Source organism: Oenanthe melanoleuca, chromosome 9, assembly GCF_029582105.1.
Source record: "Oenanthe melanoleuca isolate GR-GAL-2019-014 chromosome 9, OMel1.0, whole genome shotgun sequence".
In the NCBI taxonomy this organism is placed as follows: Eukaryota; Metazoa; Chordata; class Aves; order Passeriformes; family Muscicapidae; genus Oenanthe; species Oenanthe melanoleuca.
In genome coordinates this window covers 15,576,044-15,583,972 of record NC_079343.1, presented here as the reverse complement: position 1 = coordinate 15,583,972, position 7,929 = coordinate 15,576,044, and positions in this window count along the sequence as shown.

Below are 7,929 nucleotides of genomic sequence, written 5' to 3'. Positions count from 1 at the left end.
AGAGTTTGCATGGGCCAGCTGTGACCTTCCAGGACCTGAGGGGAGCCTCAAGAAAGACGGACAGGGACTGTTTAGGAGGGGCTGGGGTGACAGGACCATGGGAATGGCTTTAAGGTGACAGAGGGCAGGGTTAGAGGGGATTTTGGGAAGGAATTTCCAATTCCAGTTTCCCTGTGAGGGTGGGGAGGATCCCTGGCAGAGCCCAAGGCCAGGCTGGACAGGGTTTGGAACAACCTGGGATAGTGGAATATGTTGGAACTGGATGATTTTAAAGCTCCCTTCCAACCCAAACCATTCTGTGATTCTCCAATTTAGAACAAGTGGGTTTGAGTCCTCTGTTGCTAAATCCTGCAAGTGACATTTGCAATAATTTTCCCTTCTGTGCCTGAGTTTTCTGCCTGTGTAAAGGGGGAGAACAGTCCTCTGTTATCATAGAAGGACTTGATCAATAAGAATGTATTAAAGATTCATATAGAGGTGTATTAAAGCATCCATGCTATGCTAATGTCTCCCATTCAAATACTATAAAAAGCTCAGTGGGCCCTTGGCTGAGCCATTAAGTGAACGATGGGCAAATTGGAAATGTCCAAGAAAAAGAAGGAGCAGAATTACACTCTGCTATGAAACACCAGGCAGCTCCCATAAAAATCAATGGCACTGCATAGCAGTAAATTGCAGGGGAGATGAGCTTTATTTCATGGCTCATAAGTGAACATGAATCTCCAACAACCTGCCAGCCCTGACAGCTGTGCCTCTGCAAGGAGCTGGGTTTGGGAGCTGCCTCCATCCCCTGGACCTGCTCCTGTGGGACATCCCCAGCAGGTTTCACTCAGGTGGCAGAAATCCTCTCCAGGCTCATCCCCCTGAAATCTGAGCCCTGCTGGAGTGACTGAGCTGTGCCAGAGCTCCTTTAGATTGTTGGGTTTGTTTCTGTGTGTTCTGCTCTCCAAGCTCCTTCTGCTCCAGGCAGAAGTTATTCCCTAATAATGTTATGGCAGCATCTTAAGGAGGGACAAAGAAAAAAAAATATTCCTGCCTGAAAAGTGACACAAAAACCTGTGGCAAAGCTGCAGGAGGAAACAGGAGAGGAGTTCCCATGTTCACATTTTGTCCTGCTCCAGGGCTAACCAGAGCAGGTGGGTCCATGGCAGGGAAATTGCTCACAGGCAGCAGCTGTGGGGATAAAATCTCATCAGGGGAGGAGCAGACACAGATTTTGGAGGATTTTGGTGAGGTGGGGGTGTGCTGTGCCTGCTGAGTGGATGGCTGAGGCTAAAATCCAGGATGGAGCAGCTCTGCTTTCCCAGCCTGGATTGCCCAAGCACAGCAAGTGCCAGTGAGTTCTCTCCTTCTGGATTTCCACACCCAGAACTGGCTGTGATGGGCACTGGGGAGCCCAGCCCAGCTCCAGAGTCAAAGACAGAAGCCAGCAGGGGATCTGCACAAACCAGCACCTTGTGGCCTCACCTGGAGATCAAGGTCTGTGGGAGCAGCAGATAAAAATCAAATAAGTGACATAAATCCCAGAGGTCATGGAAAAAACCTCCTCAGATTTAACCACTGCCCCCTAATTCATCACCTTTTTATCTAACAGTGAAAAGCAGGAACTGCCAAAACACTGAGAGGACAAACCAGCTAAAAAACTTTATTTTCCCTCAAGTTCTTCACCTTATCCCCTCCCCAGACACTGCACTTGCCTCCAGATCTCCCTTCAAGCTGCCAATATCCCACATCAAGGAGGCACTTCCAGCCTCATCTTTCCACTATTTTCCTTTTCCATAGTGTTTTACTTCCCCTGATGATTTCTTATTATCCTCCAAAAGGCTTTTGAATCTGTTTTCCCAACCCACCCAGCACAGTTAATTATCAGGAATTAAATTATCTATCAAAGAGCTAATAGACTTGTTCCTTCAGGGGCTAAACTAGTCATTGCAAAGTTTATCTGGAAGGGGGAAGGTTTAAAAATGTTAAACCCAACAGGTTTTAGTCCTTATTATCCTCTCTGCAGCCTATCTCTTTGCTGTTGTTTGGCTCTGCTTTGTGTTTTAAGCAGAATTTCTGTTATCTCTCAAAGAAGTAAAATATATTTGCTTGGTTGTGAAAGGATTTGGAGCTGAGACACTGTGTCATGTTAAAGCAGCACAGACTCTCCATCATCTAACAAAAAATTAGCAACAAAAGCCCTCAAAAACTGATTATGAGAGCAATTTTCCTCTGTATATAACAGCCTGGAATGAAGGGCTGAAATTCAGCTGAGGGGTGAAAAAAGCTGTGCTGGACATTATTCCATCTGGGGAAAATGCTGGGTGAATAAATACCTGTTGAGTGAGTGAAAATATCCATTGGGCTTCATCTGAAAGTGAAAATATAGGTGGGAAACTTTGAGTTTCCTAATTTTTAGGGGGAAATGGTTGAGCAGAGCCCAGCAGAAAGAGCCTGGGAGGGATGTGTGGGGTGCCCTGAGTGGGCTCAGCCCCACAGAGGGTTTTGGGAGTCCCTCTGCACAGAACCAGCACATTGTGACTCCAAAAAAGATCTTAACATGAACATCCAGGCAATTTTAAGGAGCTCCATAATGAGGGGATGTTGTCTTTTTAGAAATCCTATGAAATAGAATTCTATGAGGCACTGGAGAGTGATCTGCACAACCCAAAAAATCAGCACAAAGAGCTAAAAAAGGCACTTTAAAGCCAAGACCCAGGGCCAGCTCCCTCAGGTGGGCTCTTCCAGCCATGCTGGGCACAACCTCCAGCAAAAACTCAACAACCAAGAGACCCAGAATGGCTCAAGGAAGAAAGAGAGGCAAATTACAGCTGGTTATTATTGTCAAAAAGTTCAGCATTTCCCTGTGGAATCTGTTTCTTTTGGCTGTGGTTCATTCCACTGAATAAAACACACTTTTTTTTTTCCTAATTCATTTGAACTTCTGGCAGCTGCACTTCAGCTCACTGGCCAGGGTTCTGTGGCTGCTCTGCTCTCTGCAGTTCTCATTGTTGGGTAGTTCAGGTCAGATTATTCCACCTGGGACAATATTAATGGCTGTGACAGTTCCCAGGGCTCAGGCAGGCATCTCTCAAATAGATGAGCCCCTAATTCTGTGAATATCTTCCAGTGATGGGGTTTGTTCAAACAGGATTATGCAGTGAAATGGAGAGAGGAGAGCAGGGAGTAGCTAAAATTGGTGCTGAGGGAGTTGCTGTGGTTCAGAATGAGCCTGGTCCCAGGAAAGGACAGGAATCACTGAGAATCACTGAGAATATCTGAGAATATCTGGGGGTGATTCCTCCTCTCTGCAACTGCACCTGCAAGCAGCACACTGCAGCCCCAGCACCAACTAAAGGATGCACCTCCAGGTAAATGAGGAAATCTGTTTGGAAGAAAGGGGTGAACTTCAAATTAATTAAAGCAATGTAAGGAGGAAGGCTGGATTCAGCTCAGTCCTGGCAGAAAGAGGAGTTTTGGGTTCCATACATCAAGAGCACAGGAATTTCCATCAGATATTCCCATGTTATTACTGTCCAAGCTTCTCTCATCCCTGTTCAGGTTATCACTTTTATTTTTAAGGCTGATTTTATCCATAGCATTTCTTGTTGATGGCCTTCTTTACTTTCCTTCAGGGCTTTCAATTGCATCATGTGGTGTGTACCTGGCAATTCCAGCACAAATCTGTCTGGAATGATGGATTAGAAATGAAAAATGAGTGATCTGGGATATCTAAAGAGTTTATTTCCAGCCTGCTTCCTGCCATGTGCCTCTGCATGTCCAGTACATGTATCCAAATGGATCAGAATGTCAGCATATTCAACAAAATCATTTTTCCTTTTGGTATCATCAAAAATGCTGAAAATGCTTTACTGAACAGCAAAAATTAAGTGGTGATGACTGAAAGCTGCATTGGACAGACCAGGAGGAATTTGGTTTTAATCAGACAGGAAGGAAATGGTGAAATAAATGAGCACAGTCTGATATATTCAGATTCAGGTTCCCTGGGGAAGGGGAGAGGGCTCTGCTTCTGCAGGGTTAACATGCCATGGACAGGAGCAGGGCAGGGACAGCAGGGATCCCTTCCTGGCCATGGGGATGTGCAGGGAGAGCTGGGACTGAGCACAGCACCCTCAGCACATCCCAAAGGCTGGGCCAGGCATTTCCCATGGGCACAACACCCTGAGAGCTCTCAGGGACCTCAGCAGGCTCTGGGGATGTGCTTGGGGCTGCTCTGTGCCCAGCACTGCAGGCTGAGCTCAGGGAATTAATTATAAATAATTTAATAAATTATTTAACGCATAGCAGTGTGGGAATTTGGGGTGGAATGATTTGCATTTGTCTTGGTTTGAAGGACAGGTGTTTGCCAATAAAGGCAGAAGCTTTTCTTTGAAATGGAGAATGTAAACTCCCTTCTTTTAAATTATTATTATAATTTTGAAATTAAGGAGCTTTCAGGCAAAGATATGGGAATTAGGAATAGCAGTTCTTTACTAGGAAAATTAAAATAGCAATGCAGTATTACACAGAACAATCCCAGCCCTGCCAGAGTCAGAATCCAAGCTGACACCCGTCAGTCAGTCAGGGTGTTGGCACAGTCCCATTCAATGGTGGCTGCATCCTCCTGCAGGGGCAGATGTGGTTCAGCTGCAGCAGTGCTCCTGGAGAAGGTGCAGTTTCCTCTGAAGCTCCAGGGATGATGTGGAAAGGTCTGGCTTTCCTCTGGAATCCAGTGGGAAGAAGGTCCCTTGGTGTCCAAAATCTCAGTTTTTATCTGGGTAGGAAAGGCTTGGCTGCTCCCCTGGCTGGAGCATCTCCCAGTGGGATGATGGAATTTTATCAGTCATGCCCTGGGACTCAGTGGCCATGAACAGGAGATATCTCCTGGAGGGAGGATGGGCTGTGGGAAGATAAAGATGATTGCCCAGCTGGTTTAAAGATGGCCCATGAGCAGATAATGTGTGCCAGGAGATCAGGGTCACTGCCCCAGCTGGGTTAACAGATGGGACAGAATTCACATTTCTGGCCACATCCTGTGTTGCAGCCCAAGACAGCATTGAAATTCTGCCCACCTTTCCTCTTTGCTGTGCTCACACACACTCAGGGCTGCAATGAACAGTCCTGGGGAAGGATATTGCCTCAAAACCTTTCTTCTCTGAGTGATTTAAATAATTTGGACCAATTGTGTTTGTCCTTCATGTCCTGCAAGGTGAGGTGTGTGTGAGCAGATGGTTTTTGAAATGCTTATCAGTACTTGATGGTTTCTTCTCTGCTACAACTTTGCTTCCATGACCCCTGAACTGTAATAATTACAGATCTTATAAACCCTTCTCTGAAACTCCTGGGATCATAATAAAGAATTGAATGAAAAACCTTATTTTCTTTCTATTCATTTAGTTAATCTTGTTTGTTTTTTTCTATTTTATATAGTTCAAATTTTTCCATTCAAACTTTTCTGATTTGTATTGAGAGATTTAGACATAATGGGAAGTGAAGAGACAGCTTAATTAGACAGGTTTGGGCTCATCAGCCCTGGACCTGCCTGAGGATGTTAAGCAAGATTTTGGGAGCACTTTGCTAAGTTTTCATGAAATGTCAGGTTCAAAGGAATCTTTGTAAGTAATTGGAAATTGATTTCATGCCACTTTGATACTGAGCTCACCTGTGGCAGCTGTTATTTTGCATTTCAGAATGGGTGGAAGGAATTTTCCCTGTGAGGATGGGGAGGCCCTGGCACAGATTTCCCAGAGAAGCTGTGGCTGCTCCTGGATCCCTGGAAATGTCCAAGGCCATTGAGGGGATTGAATTAAATGGGCTTTTCTGTCCCTTCCAACCTAAACCATTCTGTGCTTCTCTGATCTTTAAATCTCTCTGCAGCATGACTCAAACATCACCAGCACGTTCTTGCCCCTGGATGCACTTTAAATAAAATCAGCAAGGCTCCCCAGAATTACCTCATATTTCCCTGGGATCCCAGAGCCAGAGCATTAAAATAATGAAATGAAAAATTATGAGAGCAGAACCAACTTCCTGTTTGGGAAGAATAAATCAGTGCCTGTGCCTTTGGCTGACCCAGCACTCAGGTGAAGCAGCAGAGCCCCTGTCCCCAGGAGAGACTCCAGCATCTCCTCATTACAGCTGCAAGAGCTGGGGTGACTTCACCAGGAGCTGAAACATCTGCCCATGGCACTGGAGCAATTTCCCACCTCAGCCTCCCTTTCTGATGCTGGATTCTGGGAGGAGAGCTCAGTGCTTGGTGCTGTGATTCCAGCAGGGCTGGTTTAATGCCCCTTGGGGTCTGGTGGCATGAATTCAGAACAGCAATAAACTGATGGGTTCTCAATCCAACACCCCCCAAGAGCAGGTCTGGCAGTTCCCAAAATCCTGCTCCAGCTGCCACTTCAGGAAAATTTTGATTTCTGTGATAAAATGCTGTGATTTTGATTTCTATATAAAAATAGAAATGGGGCATTCTGTCTACCTTGGCACTTAGGTCTGTCAAAGGATTGTCTCACACATGTCCTCAGCTGGAAGGAATATATTTAAAGCTTTGTGTCCAACCTTCCACTCCCAGGCACAACAGGGGTTCTTTATAATGATAATGTGTTCTAGGGGATCTGGATTCATTTCTAGACTATCCTCAGTCCATAAAAAACTTTCATTTTCTGTTCCCATCCCCTTCACAGCAAAGATTCCTGCTCTGGGCCAGTTTGCCATGTACAGCACCACCCCAAACTTCCACATTGCTGTGGATTAAATAACTTGGTGAATTCCCTGAGCTCAGCTGGCAGTGCTGGGGCACAGAGCAGCTCCAAGCACATCACAAGAGCCTGCCTGATGTCCCTGTTTCAAAGCCCTGCCAGCCTTGTTGTTTCTGAATAAACCACACATCTCTCTCTGAACCTGTAAAAGCTCTTTGCAGTGTGTTGCAGAATTTCCCTCCTGATCCTGGGGGTGGTTATGGAGGGGTTTGTATCAGTCTGCTCTGTTCTCAGTGCTGGGCTGATCCTGTGAGTGTGCAAACACTGCTCTGCTTGTCTGAAATTCAAGATCATTTCCTGAGGGTGACCATCAAGCTGACCCCTCCTTGCAGTGCTCCTCTGCCTTTCCCTGTCACAGCTGTAGAAAATCTCTGAGCCAGATCCTGCAGCACATTTAAAATCTTATTATTTGATTATTGCAATGTTTTAATCAGCTGTTTTGGCTGAGCTGTGGGAGAGGCAAGGACAGCCCTGAGGGAGAGCCTGGAGACTTTCCCAGCTGGGATTTCTCCTGCCTGGGTGCAGTGCAGGTGCTGAGCAGAGCTGCTGTGACACTGGTGCTGCTGTGACATTGGTGCTGTGACATTTGTGCTGCTGTGACATTGGTGCTGCTGTGGCATTGGTGCTGCTGTGACATTGGTGCTGCTGTGACATTGGTGCTGCTGTGACACTGGTGCTGCTGTGGCATTTGTGCTGCTGTGACATTGGTGCTGCTGTGACATTGGTGCTGTGGCATTGGTGCTGCTGTGACACTGGTGCTGCTGTGACATTGGTGCTGTGACACTGGTGCTGCTGTGACATTGGTGCTTCTGTGACATTGGTGCTGCTGTGACATTGGTGCTGCTGTGGCATTGGTGCTGCTGTGGCATTGGTGCTGCTGTGACATTTGTGCTGCTGTGACACTGGTGCTGCTGTGACATTGGTGCTGTGACACTGGTGCTGCTGTGACATTAGTGCTGCTGTGGCATTAGAGCTGCTGTGGCATTTGTGCTGCTGTGGCATTTGTGCTGCTGTGGCATTTGTGCTGCTGTGGCATTGGTGCTGCTGTGGCATTGGTGCTGCTGTGGCATTTGTGCTGCTGTGGCATTGGTGCTGCTGTGACACTGGTGCTGCTGTGGCATTTGTGCTGCTGTGACATTGGTGCTGTTGTGGCATTGGTGCTGCTGTGACATTGGTGCTGCTGTGA